Raw genomic sequence first — 13,347 nt, forward strand, 5'->3', positions numbered from 1 at the left:
TTTTTCCTTCTTTCTGTTCAGCAGCAGTGATTTCCACTACTCTGTCTTCCAGCTTACTGATCTATTCCTTTGTATCATTTAGTCTACTGTTGAGTCTTTCTAGTATATTTTTCATTCAGTTATTGTATTCTTTATCTCTGTTTGATTGTTTTTTATATTTTCTAACTCTTTGTTAAAAACTTCTAACTTCTCTGTGTGTCCATTCTTCTTCCGAGTTCTTTGATCATCTTTAGATCATTACTCTGAACTCTTTCTCGAGTAGATTGCCTGTCTCCACTTCACTTAGTTCTTCTTCTGGGGTTTTATCTTGTTCCTTCGTCTGGAACATATTCCTCTGCTGCCTCACTTTGCCTAAGGTGCTATTTGTTTTTTTATGTCTGTGGTTAGCTACGTTTCTTGACCTTGGAGAAGTGACCCTCTGTAGGAGAGGTCTTATGCGTTCCAGTAGTACACTCCCCTCTGGACACCCAAGCAATATGCTCTATGGGGTCCCCCTAAGAGGGCTGTGTGTGTCCTTCTGTTGTGGCAAGCTAACTATGTGGGTGGTCTGGTAGGCTTTGTTGGCGCCTAGCCTGGTTGGTTGCCAGGCCCTGCTTTGTGTGGATGCTGCTGGCTGCTGGCTAGCAGGGCCTGGTCACTAGGCAGCTGACTGTTGAACCCTAGGAGGTCCTGGGGCTAGTGCTGGCTCACTGATCGGCGAAGTCAGGGTCCAGAAGACTCTGGGGCTGTTGCCCACCCACAGGTGGGTGAAGCTAGGTCCTGGGGTTACTGCTGGACTACTGGCAGGCAGAGCTGGGTCCTTGAGTCTGGCTGGCTGCAGGGCTCAGGGATCCCAGAGCTAGTGTCAGATCACTGCAGGTAGGGGCTGGGGGAGGGGTCTGGTTCCTGGCACACAGTTGGGTATGGGGTCTGGGGTGTCCTGAAGCTTGCGTTGGCCTGCTAGTGGGCAGGGCCAGAACCCAGCTGGTCCCACGGCAGGGTCTGGCCTGCTATGGGTGAGCTGGGTTCACAGGCTGTGGGATTGTGGTTTTCTTGTGCCTGGTGTCTGCCCCCTGGTGGGTGAGGCTGGTCCAGTGGCTAGTGCAGGCTTCCTGGAGGGCAGGGCTGGTGCCTGCCCACTGCTGGGTGGAGCTGGGTCTTGGCCCTCTAGTGGGCAGGGGCATGTCTAGGGGTGGCTGCGAGCTCAGGAAGACTTTAGGCAGCCTCTCTGCTGATGGATGAGGCTGTGTCCCCACATTCTGTTGTTTGGCTTGAAGCATCCCAGTACTAGTACCTACAGGCTGTTGGGTTGGCCCAGGTCTTGGTGCTAATGAGCTAGAGGGAGGATCCCAAGATAGTGGCCACCAGCAGGAGTGTCCATGCAGTAGATAGTTCCCAAATATGGCTGCCATCAGTGTCTATGTCCCCAGGGTGAGTTGCAACCAGCACCCTCCCCCACCTCGCCTCTCTGGGAGACTCTTCAAAACCAGCAGGTAGGTCTGGCCCAGGCTCCTATCAAACTACAGCATTTACCCTGGGTCCCAGTTCATGTGAGATTTTGAATGTGCCCTTTAAGAGTGAAGTCTCTATTTCCACCAGTCCTGTTGGACTCCCCAAATTAAGCCCCTCTGGCCTTCAAAGCCAAATGCTCTGGGGGCTCATCTTCTTGGTGCAGGACCTCCAGTCTGGGGAGCCCGACTTGGGGCTCAGAACTCTCACTCCTGTGGGAGAACCTCTGCAATTATAATTATAATTCTCCAGTTTGTGGGTTGCTTACATAGAGGAATGGGACTTGATTATATTGTTAGTCTTCCCCTCCTACCCATCTCATTGTGGTTCCTTCTTTATGTCTTTAGTTGTAGAAGATCTTTTCTGGGAGGTTCCAGTCTTTTTTTATCGATGGTTGTTCTGCAGATAGTTGTGATATTGGTGTGCTCATGAGAGGAGGGGAGCACACCAAGACTCAGGGTCTTTCTACTCTGCCATCTTAACCCCTGAATGTCTCTAAATGCCCTTTAAAAATCCTATTCTAAAGATGTCAATCCAAGTATTCCCTTAAGAGCACCTTAAATCTAGAATTTCCACTTCTACTTTTATTTGGTGACTGGGCATCTCAATTCTATTTCTCAAATGCAAGAATCACAGGAGCCTAGAGCACATAATCTTTAGAAAACATTGCAGTACTCTTTTTGAAATGGATTTCCTAAACAAGTAATCCAAGACCATCCAACTGTACTGTGGCTTGCTCTTAATATGTCTTCCCATCCCTTGAGGAGCCTTTGTGTAACACTACTCCAAATCTGCTGGAATTTTCTGCCTTTGAGAGTTTTAAAAAATTATTTAATTAATTTTTGACTGTGTTGAGTCTTCATTGCTGCACACGGCTTTCTCTAGTTGTGGCACGCGGGGGCTACTCTTTGTTGTGGTGCACGGGCTTCTCACTGTGGTGGCTTCTCTTGTTGTAGAGCACGGGCTCTAGGTGCACGGGCTTCAGTAGTTGTGGCACGTGGACTCAGTAGTTGTGGCTCACAGGCTCTAGAGCGCAGGCTCAGTAGTTGTGGTGCATGGGCTTAGCTGCTCCGCAACATGTGGGATCTTCCTGGACCAGGGATCAAACCCATGTCCCCTACATTGGCAGGCAGATTCTTAACCACTGCACCTCCAGGGAAGTCCCTGACTTTGAGATTTGGTTAATGTCCTGTGCAAGTTATATCACCATTCCTGCAAAAGAAATAAAAGGTTTACGCTTCAGAATAGATCAGTTTTTATTTGCTCTGTGGCTCTTCTCCAGCTGGTAACCTTTAGAAAATGTAAATAGACTTCATAAACATTTAGTGCTTACTTAAAAAACATAAGAGTTAACCATTTACTAGCGGTCTACTATGTGTGGCATCTGGGACAATGTGGTCAGAGATCAGGGATATGTATCAAAAAGCTGACAGTACATCTGTATGGCATGTACAGTCTTTAAATTAAAAGGTCTGAAATATTAATAGAGGAGTAATGAGGGATAGTGGAATAAAACTGGATTTGGATTCCAAAAACCTATCCTAGGAGACACGGCTTCACTGACAGCTTTGCTCTCTTGGAGCCTGTTTCCTCATCTTTAACAAGGGGATAATAACTGTTTTACCTTCTTAGCTTAGGGCTATTGTGAATATCAGGGAGGAAATGAGTATGAATCCATTCTGTAAACTAATATGCAAATGCAAGTTATGACTATTTGAAATACTCAACTTGTCTTTATAAATACCCCTTAGATACCAAAAATTCATATCTTTCACATATAAATTCACTATTAATGTATTTCAGGTTCAACAATAAATATCAAACTCTTGCCATACAATTTTGTCCACTCAAGTTTTTAAAGTCCAAGTCAAGTTTTTAAACGGAGCCCTGTGATACTCTGTAATGACCTATATGGGAAAAGAATCTAAAAAAGAATAGATATATGTATATGTATAACTGATTCATTTTGCTGTACAGCAGAAACTAACACAACGTTGTAATTAAATATACTCCAATAAAACTTTAAAAATAAATAAAGTGAGCCGTATGACAACCATGGCAATGAAAGCAAGCCATGCCTTTAGAATAAACCACCTCTGGTGGTCATAGTTCCCTCTGAGGAACTTTTGAGGACAGTGAAGTAATCACTTACCTCAACCCCCAAAGCAATGATTATTTCTTTTAAGCTTTTAAACTCTAGTACAAATTATTAAGAGTATAGGAGACCTTCAAGATGGCAGAGGAGTAAGATGTGGAGATCACCTTCCTCCCCACGAATACATCAGAAATACATCTACACGTGGAACAACTCCTACAGAACACCTACTGAAGGCTGGCAGAAGACCTCAGACTTCCCAAAAGGCAAGAAACTCCCCATGTACCTGGGTAGGGCAAAAGAAAAAAAAAAATCAGAGACAAAGGAATAGGGATGGGACCTGCACCTCTGGCAGGGAGCTGTGAAGGAGGAAAAGTTTCCACACACTAGGAAGCCCCTTCACTGGCGGAGACAGGGGATGGCGGGAGGCGGAAGCTTCAGAGCCACGGAGGAGAGTGCAGCAACAGCGGTGCAGAGGGCAAAGCGGAGAGATTCCCACACAGAGGATGGGTGCCGACCAGCACTCACCAGCCCAAGAGGCTTGTCTGCTCACCCACCAGGGTAGGTCGGGGCTGGGAGCTGAGGCTTGGGCTTTGGTCCGATCCCAGGGAGAGGACTGGTGTTGGCTGCGTGAACACAGCCTGAAGGGGGCTAGTGCACCACAGCTAGCCAGGAGGGAGTCCGGGAAAAAGTCTGGATCGGCCTAAGAGGCAAGAGACCATTGTTTTGGGGTGCACGAGGAGAGGGGATTCAGAGCACCGCCTAAACGAGCTCCAGAGACCAGCATGAGCCGTGACTATCAGCACGGACACCAGAGACAGGCACGAGATGCTAAGCCTGCTGCTGCAGCCACCAAGAAGCCTGTGTTCAAGCACAGGTCACTATCCACACCTCCCCTCCCAGGGGCCTGTGCAGCCCGCCACTGCCAGGGTCCCGTGATCCAGGAACAACTTCCCCAGGAGAACACATGGTGCGCCTCAGGCTGTTGCAACATCATGCCAGCCTCTGCCACTGCAGGCTCGCCCCACATTCCATACCCCTCCCTCCCCCCGGCCTGAGTGAGCCAGAGCCCCCTAATCAGCTGCTACTTTAACCCCACCCTGTCTGAATGAAGAACAGACGCCCTCAGGCGACCTACACGCTGAGGCAGGGCCAAATCCAAAACTGAACCCCAGGAGCTGTGCGAACAAAGAAGAGAAAGGGAAATCTCTCCCAGCAGCCTCAGGAGCAGTGGACTAAATCTCCACAATCAACTTGATGTACCCTGCATCTCTGGAATACCTGAGTAGACAACGAGTCATCCCAAAATTGAGGCGGTGGACTTTGGGAGCAACTGTAGACTTGGGGTTTGCTTTCTGCATCTAATTTGTTTCTGGTTTTATGTTTATATTAGTTTAGTTTTTAGAGTTTATTATCATTGGTAGATTTATTTATTGGTTTGGTTGCTCTCTTCTTTCTTTCTTCTTTTTTTTCTGTTTTTTATTACTTTTTAACTTTTTATTTTAATAACTTTATTTTGTTTTTTTCTTTCTTTCTTTTTTTCTCCCTTTTCTTCTGAGCGATGTGGCTGAGAGGGTCTTGGTGCTCCGGCCAGTGTCAGGCCTGTGCCTCTGAGGCGAGAGAACCGAGTTTAGGACATTGGTCCACCAGAGACCTCCAGGCTCCATGTAATATCAGGCGGCGAAAACTCTCCCAGATATCTCCATCTAAACGCTAAGACCCAGCTCTACTCAACGGCCAGCAAGCTACAGTGCTGGACACGCTATGCCAAACAACTAGCAAGACAGGAACACAACCCCACCCATTAGCAGAGAGGCTGCCTAAAATCATAATAAGGTCACAGACACCCCAAAACACACCACCGGATGTGGTCCTGTCCACCAGAAAGACGAGATTCAGCCTCATCCACCAGAACACAGGCACTACTCCCCTCCACCAGGAAGCCTATACAACCCACTGAACCAACCTTAGCCACTGGGGGCAGACACCAAAAACAACAGGAACTACAAACCTGCAGCCTGTGAAAAGGAGACCCCAAACACAGTAAATTAAGCAAAATGGCAAGACAGAGAAACACACAGCAGATGAAGGAGCAAGGTAAAAACCCACCAGACCAAACAAATGAAGAGGAAATAGGCAGTCTACCTGAAAAAGAATTCAGAATAATGATAGTAAAGATGATCCAAAATCTTGGAAATAGAATGGAGAAAATACAAGAAATGTTTAACAAGGACCTAGAAGAACTAAACAGCAAACAAACAATGATGAACACCACAGTAAATGAAATTAAAAATTCTCTAGAAGGAATCAATAGCAGAATAACTGAGGCAGAAGAAAGGATAAGTGACCTGGAAGATAAAATAGTGGAAATAACTACTGCAGAGCAGAATAAAGAAAAAAGAATGAAAAGAATTGAAGACAGTCTCAGAGACCTCTGAGACAACATTAAATGCACCAACATTCGAATTATAGGGGTCCCAGAAGAGGAAGAGAAAAAGAAAGTGACTGAGGAAATATTTGAAGAGATTATAGTTGAAAACTTCCCTAATATGGGAAAGGAAATAGTCAATAAAGTCCAGGAAGCGCAGAGAGTCCCATACAGCATAAATCCAAGGAGAAACATGCCAAGGCACATATTAACCAAACTATCAAAAATTAAATACAAAGAAAAAATATTAAAAGCAGCAAGGGAAAAGCAACAAAGAACATACAAGAGAATCCCCATAAGGTTAACAGCTGATCTTTCAGCAGAAATTCTGCAAGCCAGAAGGGAGTGGCAGGACATATTTAAAGTGATGAAAGGGAAAAACCTACAACCACGATTACTCTACCCAGCAAGGATCTCATTCAGATTTGATGGAAAAATTAAAAGCTTTACAGACAAGCAAAAGCTAAGAGAATTCAGCACCACCAAACCAGCTTTACAACAAATGCTAAAGGAACTTCTCTAGGCAGGAAACACAAGAGAAGGAAAAGATCTGCAATAACAAACCCAAAACAATTAAGAAAATGGTAATAGAAACATACATATTGATAATCAGCTTAAATGTAAATGGGTTAAATCCTCCAACCAAAAGACATAGACTGGCTGAATGTATACAAAAACAAGACCCATATATATGCTGTCTACAAGAGACCCACTTCAGACCTAGGGACACATAGAGACTGAAAGTGGGGATGGAAAAAAGATGTTCCATGCAAATGGAAATCAAAAGAAAGCTGGACTAGCAATTCTCATATGAGACAAAATAGACTTTAAAATAAAGATTATTACATGAGACAAAGAAGGACGCTACATAATGATCAAGGGATCAATCCAAGAAGAAGATATAACAATTGTAAATATTTATGCACCCAACATAGGAGCACCTCAATACATAAGGCAACTGCTAACAGCCATAAAAGGAGAAATCGACAGTAACACGATCATAGTAGGGGACTTTAACACCCCACTTTCACTAATGGACAGATCATCCAAAATGAAAATAAATAAGGAAACACAAGCTTTAAATGATACATTAAACAAGATGGACTTAATTGATATTTATAGGACATTCCATCCAAAAACAACAGAATAAACTTTCTTCTCAAGTGGTCGTGGAACATTCTCCAAGTTAGATCATATCTTGGGTCACAAATCAAGCCTTGGTAAATTTAAGAAAATTGAAATCGTATCAGTTATCTTTTCTGACCACAATGCTATGAGACTAGATATCAATTACAGGAAAAAAATCTGTAAAAAATACAAACATATGGAGGCTTAACAATACACTATTTAATAACCAAGAGATCACTGAAGAAATCAAAGAGGAAATCAAAAAATACCTAGAAACAAATGACAATGAAAACATGACAACCCAAAACCTATTGGATGCAGCAAAAGCAGTTCTAGAAGGGAAGTTTATAGCAATACAATCCTACCTCAAGAAACAAGAAACATCTCAAATAAACAACCTAACCTTACACCTAAAGCAATTAGAGGAAGAAGAACAAAAAATAACCCCAAAGTTAGCAGAAGGAAAGAAATCATAAAGATCACATCAGAAATAAATGAAAAAGAAATGAAGGAAACAATAGCAAAGATCAATAAAACTAAAAGCTGGTTCTTTGAGAAGATAAACAAAATTGATAAACGATTAGCCAGACTTATCAGGAAAAAAGGGAAGAAGACTCAAATCAATAGAATTAGAAATGGAAAAGGAGAAGTAACAACTGACACTGCAGAAATACAAAGGATCATGAGAGATTACTACAAGGAACTATATACCAATAAAATGGACAACCTGGAAGAAATGGACAAATTCTTAGAAAAGCACAACCTTCCAAGACTGAACCAGGAAGAAATAGAAGATATAAACAGACCAATCACAATCACTGAAATTGAGACTGTGATTAAAAATCTTCCAACAAACAAAAGCCCAGGACCAGATGGCTTCACAGGCAAATTCTATCAAACGTTTAGAGAAGAGCTAACCCCTATCCTTCTCAAACTCTTCCAAAATATAGCAGAGGGAGGAACACTCCCAAACTCATTCTACGAGGCCACCATCACCCTGGTACCAAAACCAGACAAAGATGTCACAAAAAAAGAAAACTACAGGCCAATACCACTGATGAACATAGATGGAAAAGTCCTCAACAAAATACTAGCAAACAGAATCCAACAACACATTAAAAGGATCATACAACATGATCAAACGGGGTTTATCCCAGGAATGCAAGGATTCTTCAATATACCCAAATCAATGTGATAAACCATATTAACAAATTGAAGGAGAAAAACCATATATGATCATCTCAATAGATGCAGAAAAAGCTTTTGACAAAATTCAACACCAATTTATGATAAAAACCCTCCAGAAAGTAGGCAGAGAGGGAACTTACCTCAACATAATAAAGGTCAAATATGACAAACCCACAGCCACCATCGTTCTCAATGGTGAAAAACTGAAACCATTTCCACTAAGATCAGGAGCAAGCCAAGGTTGTCCATTTTCACCACTATTATTCATAGTTTTGGAAGTTTTAGCTACAGCAATCAGAGAAGAAACAGAAGTAAAAGGAATCCAAATTGGAAAAGAAGTAAAGCTGTCACTGTTTGCAGATGACATGATACTATACATAGAGAATCCTACAGATGCTACTAGAAAACTAGAGCTAATCAATTAATTTGGTAAAGTAGCAGGATACAAAATTAATGCACAGAAATCTCTTGCATTCCTATACACTGATGATGAAAAATCAGAAAGAGAAATTAAGGAAACACTGCCATTTACCATTGCAAGCAAAAGAATAAAATACCTAGGAATAAACCTACCTAAGGAGACAAAAGACCTGTATGCAGAAAACTGTAAGACACTGATGAAAGAAATTAAAGATGACACAAACAGATGGAGAGATATACCATGTTCTCGGATTGGAAGAATCAGCATTGTGAAAATGACTATACTCTCCAAAGCAATCTACCGATTCCATGCAATCCCTATCAAACTACCAATGGCATTTTTCAGAAAACTAGAACAAAAAATTTCACAATTTGTATGGAAACACAAAAGACCCCGAATAGCCAAAGCAATCTTGAGAAAGAAAAATGGAGCTGGAGGAATCAGGCTTCCGGACTTCAGACTATACTACAAAGCTACAGTAATCAAAACAGTATTGTACTGGTGCAAAAACAGAAATATAGATCAGTGGAACAGGATAGAAAGCCCAGAGATAAACCCACGCACCTATGGTCAGCTTATTTTTGATAAAGGAGGCAAGAATATACAGTGGAGAAAAGACAGCCTCTTCAATAAGTGGTGCTAGGAAAAGTAGACAGCTACATGTAAAAGAATGAAATTAGAAGACTCCCTAACACCATAAACAAAAATAAACTCAAAATGGACTAAAGATCTAAATGTAAGACCAGACACTATAAAACTCCTTAGAGGCAAACATAGGCAGAACACTATGACATAAATCACGGCAAGATCCTTTTTGACCCACCTCCTAGAGAAATGGAAATAAAAACAAAAATAAACAAATGGGACCTAATGATACTTAAAAGCTTTTGCACAGCAAAGGTAACTATAAACAAGACGAAAAGACAACCCTCAGAATGGAAGAAAATATTTGCAAATGAAGCAACTGGCAAAGGATTAACCTCCAAAATTTACAAGCAGCTCATGCAGCTCAGTAACAAAAAAACAAACAACCCAATCCCAAAATGGGCAGAAGACCTCTATAGACATTTCTCCGAAGCAGATATACAGATTGCCAACAAACACATGAAAGGATGCTCAACATCACTAATCATTAAAGGAATGCAAATCAAAACTACAATGAGGTATCACCGCACACCAGTCAGAATGGCCATCATCAAAAAATCTACAAACAATAAATGCTGGAGAGGGTGTGGAGGAAAGGGAACTCTCTTGCACTGTTGGTGGGAATGTAAATTGATACAGCCACTATGGAAAACAGTATGGAGGTTCCTTAAAAAACTAAAAATAGAACTACCATAGGACCCAGCAATCCCACTACTGGGCATATACCCTGAGAAAACCATAATTCAAAAAGAGTCATGTACCACAATGTTCATTGCAGCTCTATTTACAATAGCCAGAACATGGAAGCAACCTAAGCGTCCATCGTCAGATGAATGGATAAAGAAGATGTGGCACATATATACAATGGAATATTACTCAGCCATAAAAAGAAACGAAATTGAGTTATTTGTAGTGAGGTGGATGGACCTAGAGTCTGTCATACAGAGTGAAGTAAGTCAGAAAGAGAAAAACAAATGCCATATGCTAACACGTATATATGGAATCTACAAAAATAAAAAAGGTTCTGAAGAACCTAGGGACAGGACAGGAATAAAGACACAGATGTAGAGAATGGACTTGAGGACAGGGGGAGGGGGAAGGGTGAGCTGAGACGAAGTGAGAGAGTGGCATTGACATATATACACTACCAAATGTAAAATAGGTAGCTAGTGAGAAGCAGCCGCATAGCATAGGGAGATCAGCTCGGCGCTTTGTGACCGCCTAGAGGGGTGGGATAGGGAGGGTGTGAGGGAGACGCAAAAGGGAGGAGATATGGGGATATATGTATATGTATAGCTGATTCACTTTGTTATAAGGCAGTAACTAACACACCATTGTAAAGCAATTATAATCCAATAAAGATGTTAAAAAAAAAGAGTATAAAGTGTTTGTGCATTTTTAAAGGGAGGGATTGTGGCTCCTTTGTTTAAATTGAAGTATAGTTGATTTACAATGTTGTGTTAATTACTTCTGTACAGCAAAGTGCATCTGTTATACACATATATACATTCCTTTTTTAAAATATGTATTTTTTTCCATTATGTTTTATCATGGGATATTGAATATAGTTCTCTGTGCTATTCAGTAGGACCTTGTTGTTTATCCATTCTATATATAAACGCTTATATCTGCTAACCCAAACCTCCTACTCCATCCCTCCCCCAACCCCCTCCCCCTTGGCAACCACCAGTCTCTTCTCTATGTTAGTGATTCTGTTTCTGTTTCATAGATAAGTTCATTTGTGTCATATTTTAGGTTCCACATATAAGTGATATCATATGGTATTTGTCTTTATCTTTCTGACTTTCTTCACTTAGTATTATAATCTCTAGTTGCATCCATGTTGCTACAAATGACATTATTTTGTTCTTTTTTATGGGTGAATAGTATTCCATTGTATATATGTACCACATCTTCTTTATCCATTAATCTTTTGATGGACATTTAGGTTATTTTCATGGTTGGCTATTGTGAATAGTGCTGTTATGAACATAGGGGTACAGGTATCTTTTTGAATTATATATTTATCCAGATATATGCCCAGGAGTAGGATTGCTGGATCATACGGTAATTCTACTTTTAGGTTTCTGAGGAACCTCCATACTGTTTTCTACAGTGACTGCACCAACTTACATTCTCACCAATGGTGTAGGAGGTTTCCCTTTTCTGCACACCCTCTCCAGCAGCATTTGTTATTTGTAGACTTTTTAATAATGGCCATTATGACTGGTGTGAGGTGGTACCTCACTGTAGTTTTGATTTGCATTTCTCTAATAATAAGCGATGTTGAGCATCTTTTCTTGTGCCTGCTGGCCATCTGTATATCTTCTATGGAGAAATGTCTATTTACATCACCTGTCCATTTTTGGATTGGGTTGTTTGTTTTTTTGTCGGTGAGTTGTATGAGCTGTTTATATATTTTGGAAATTAAGCCCCTGTTGGTCGCATTGTTTGCAAATATTTTATCCCATTCTGTAGGTTGTCTTTTGGTTTTGTTTATGGTTTTCTTTGCTGTGCAAAAGCATGTAAGTTTGATTAGGTCCCATTTGTTTATTTTTGTTTTATTTCTATTGCCTTGGGAGGCTGACCTAAGAAAACATTGGTACCATTTATGTCAGAGACTGTTTTGCCTATGTTCTCTTCTAGGAGTTTTATGATGTCATGTAATATGTTTAAGTCTTTAAGCCATTTTGAGTTTATTTTTGTGTATGGTGAGAGAGTGTGCTCTCACTTCACTGATTTACAGGCAGCTGTCCAGGTTTCCCAACACCACTTGCTGAAGAGACTTTTTTCCCATTGACTCCTTTGTCGAAGATTAATTGACCATAGGTCTGTGGGTTTATCTCTGAGCTCTCTATTCTGTTCCAGATCCATATGTCTGTTTTCATGCCAATACCACACTGTTTTGATTACTGTAGCTTAGTAGTATTGTCTGAAGTCTGGGAGGGTTATGCTTCCTGCTTTGTTCTTTTTCTTCAGGAATACTTTGGCATTTGTGGGTCTTTTATGGTTCCATATGAATTTTAGGACTAGTGAATTCTAGTTCTGTGAAAAATGTCATGGGTAATTTGATAAGGATTGCATTAAATCTGTAGATTGCCCAAAGCACCTATTATTACCATGTCCTTGCTTATCTCCCCAGTCCCACTCCTTCTACATCAAGCTCTGGACACACCCTACTAAACTTCTGATGTTTCTTGTCCACCTGGGGTGTTCACATGTGTAGTTCACAGGGCTGGCTCCTTCTCATCATTCTTCAGATCTCTGCATGCATAAACACATGGAAGAACATGTGGGTGGTGGTCCTCTGGTTTAGTGGCTCATTACCACATTGTAGTCTTGTTTCCTAGCTGGGAGTGTTTGGACTTTCTATACTTTTATCTTGACTGTTTTGTGATTGTTTTCCTAGATTTAAATTTTTGATGACTGAGAAGTGAAATATCATGAAAAAAATCTAGGAATACTGGAACTCAGTCTACTACCTAATATTTTAGCTACATTTTAGAAAATACAGTCCAATAAACTGGTTTATAAATTACCAGACACAAAAGATCAAACCTTCAACACTTCATTCATTAACAAAAGCTGATTCTGTGACTACTATATGCATGTTTCCAAAACAGAGCTCTTCTGATATGGGAGGGAATTCTGCCTAGGATTTCCTTCCTATTTCCATGATTAAAACTCTGTCAGGCATGCTTACTGAAGGCTGACCATGGTGATCAGTTACTGGAAATCTGTTTTGGGGACCCTGCACAACAATCTTTGCAAAGCTAGTTTTGGTTAATTTGTTTCTGACACACCTGTTCTGTATTTATCAGAGGGAGGTCGTTGTTCCATAGGTTATGACAATGAAGGGAGCTGATGTATATAAGGACAGAGCTAGCTACTGCCATTTCATGAAGAGGATGGAAATCTTGCTGGATTCCTCCATGTTAGGGATAAAATTTATCT

General features: G+C 41.2%; 1 protein-coding gene across 1 annotated transcript in view; it reads left to right on the top strand.

The window, feature by feature from the left end:
* The window catches only part of LSM11 (LSM11, U7 small nuclear RNA associated), a 54,488-nt gene that overhangs the window by 39,495 nt on the left and 1,646 nt on the right, over nt 1–13,347 (top strand). The window lies entirely within an intron of this gene.

The sequence above is a fragment of the Balaenoptera borealis genome (assembly GCF_965194805.1).
Source record: "Balaenoptera borealis genome assembly, chromosome: 2".
Classification (NCBI taxonomy): domain Eukaryota; kingdom Metazoa; phylum Chordata; class Mammalia; order Artiodactyla; family Balaenopteridae; genus Balaenoptera; species Balaenoptera borealis.